General features: G+C 39.4%; 1 non-coding gene across 1 annotated transcript; it reads right to left on the minus strand.

Moving 5' to 3' along the window:
• Positions 1 to 2,130: 2,130 nt before the first annotated feature.
• Positions 2,131 to 2,274, minus strand: LOC131832779 (U4 spliceosomal RNA). The gene has a single exon (XR_009354161.1). It is a non-coding gene; the product is annotated as a U4 spliceosomal RNA (small nuclear RNA).
• Between the last annotated feature and the right edge of the window lie 562 nt (positions 2,275 to 2,836).

Consider the following 2,836-nt stretch of genomic DNA (forward strand, 5'->3'; position numbering starts at 1 on the left):
CCAAAGACCACAGTTTACATCACACTTCCCTCTTAGTATTGTACATTCTCTGCAGGTGGACAAATACACAGGGATACATGTCCACCCTTAGAGCTTCATACAGTCCCTGCCCTGAAAATCCTCTTGCACATTTTTAAAGGTATACATATATATTTATTTAAGATTTTATTTATTTGACAGAGAGAGAGATAACAAGTAGGCAGAGAGCCAGGCTGAGAGAGAGGGGGAAACAGGCTACTCGCCGAGCAGAGAGCCTGATGTGGGACCCGATTCCAGAACCCGAGCCAAATGCAGTGGCCCAAACCTCTGAGCCACCCAGGCGCCCCTAGAGGTCTATTTTGATGAGGATAAAAGATCTCAACAGTATACATAGAGAAATACCCTGATACAACCATGAAAGCTAGGAATTCTGCAACAAGGGGACCAAGGAAGTCTCCTTAAGTTCAAGATAAACCTTTCCTGAACTTGAAACTCTCACTGTTCAGCTGTCCTTGTTTGACCTTTTCTCCCTACTGCGCACCAGGAATCACTTCATAAGATGATGTCCTGTGTGTCTTGGGGCAATGCATTTTCCTCCAGCTGCGGCTGATTCCCCAAGGAGGAAGAGTTAAGATTTTAAAATGCTGATGATTCAGTTGGATTCCTGTTTGCTGCTTTTGCTAACATGTGAAATTTTTAGAGCCAGACTTTTTCAATGTCGCCTTAAACCATATTATCTATTACTGCTTTTACTTCATACCTATAATAAACCTGAATCAAACTAATGCTACCACTAACTGATTGCATTTAAAAAATCATATTATTTAAGAGAAAAACTTTTAAAAAACGATTGAATTAGCTAAATACAAACCATATTTGCCTACAGCAGCTTCTAAGGCACTGTTCCTATTTCGTTGACTTGGAATTTTATTAAATGTTCTTTTTAAAAAATGTGAGCCACCAAGTGAAACTTAGAAAATATCTTATACTATGCAGCTTCTAGCCATAATTACTTTATTCAAATTAAATTAAACTTGCAGTGTTATTTCTTTTGTCTGCTTTGAAATTCATTAATTTTCTTTGTTCTTACAGAAATTAATATATATTTCTCACACACACACCCTGGTGTGAAACTCTTAAATCCTAGGCCTGAAGCCTTTGTTATGCTGAGTCTTTGTCTGCTAGGTATGTGGGAGTCGGGAGAATGATGGTCTTTGTTCTTTTGTTCTCTCTGTGTATATTCTATTTCACCTGAACCGAGCTAAACTTATACCCCAAGGACAAATGACACTAGGTGAATGACAATAGGTGATTCTAATTTGAGAACAGCTACTCAGAGTGAGTGTAAATTCTCGTGGGTGGTGCTTTTAGAAACAAACAGAAAAGGAGCCTTTTGGGGTGGATATTGCACTTCACCTTTTAGGTCATTTTAAATAATGGTGAGAGAGAGAGAGAGAAGTGCCATTCCAAAGAAATAAAGAGGAAAAAAGGGAGAAAAACAATAGAGTTGAAAAAGCAATGCCTTCTTAAAGTATACATGAAAAAAGAAACAAAATGAGAGTGCAATGGAGTGTGAAGAAACTCAAGAAAATGCTTAAAAAAAAAAAAAAAATGCTTAGAGGACAGAGTGTTACCTAAAGAAAGGAAATCCAAGCTGGTGAGACTTCACTTGAAACAAGAAGATAAAAATCCTTTATACAACCAGCAAACAAAAGCAAGGAAATATAAATTCTCAAATCCCATGGAGAGCCTGGAAGGGAAGTCAGCGAGACAATGCAGAGCGTGCAAGTTGAGAGGATAAATCACTTCTTTACCTCACTCCACACAAAAAGAAGATAACAGACCGGGGTGAGATGTATTTTCTAGCAGAAGAGTAGGGATTGTTGAAATGCTTTTCCCTTACTACAAAAAGCTAACAGAACACCCAATTCAAATGAACAGGATTCTCACAGCAAGACAAAATCCATTTCTACAGTGAACATGGGTGAGGTACTTGAGTATGGAAGGAAAAGAGTCTGTCCCCTTTGGCACCACATGAAATATTTGTTGCCTCACTGAAGAAGGAAGACCAGTAAGGGCAGTAGAACTGACTGGAGGAGCCTCTTTTGAGGAAAGACTCTGGGGCTTTACGGGGGTGCAGTAGGAGTAATTAGAAAGTTGGGTCATTGGAACATTGAGACCGGGAGTTTCTTACCCATAAACTCTATCTTGAGAGGGAAGTTAAGATTGTTTAATTAGCAATAATCGCACCTCGGATAAACCTCATTGGCTACGATACTGCCACTGCGCAAAGCTAAGATTGTTTAAAATAAAGAATCAGGGTGCTTGGGTGGCTCAGTGGGTTAAAGCCTCTGCCTTCGGCTCAGGGCAGGGTTCTGGGATCGAGCCCCGCATCCATCTCTCTGCTCAGCAGGGAGCCTGCTTCTCTCTCTCTCTCTCTGCCTACCTCTCTGCCTACTTGTGATCTCTGTCAAATAAATAAATACAATCTTTAAAAAAATAAAAATAAAAATAGAATAAAGAATCAGAGGTGCCTGACTGGCTCAGTCAGAGGAGAAGGTGACTCTTGATCTTAGGGTTGTGATTCCAAACCCCAGTTTGGGTACAGAAATTACTTAAAATTAATTAATTAAATTAAAAATAAAATAAAGAATCAAATTTACTTAGAAACACTTACTTAAATATCTCAGCATTAATTAAGAACAATACACAAATAAACACACACACACACACACACACACACACGAGGGAGGTGGAGGAACAGGGGGAGAAGGTTAAGCAGACTCCACATTGAGCACCACACCCATCCTGAGATCACAACCTCAGCTGAAATCAAGAGTTGGATGATTAACCAACT

The sequence above is a fragment of the Mustela lutreola genome, chromosome 5 (assembly GCF_030435805.1).
Source record: "Mustela lutreola isolate mMusLut2 chromosome 5, mMusLut2.pri, whole genome shotgun sequence".
NCBI lineage: Eukaryota > Metazoa > Chordata > Mammalia > Carnivora > Mustelidae > Mustela > Mustela lutreola.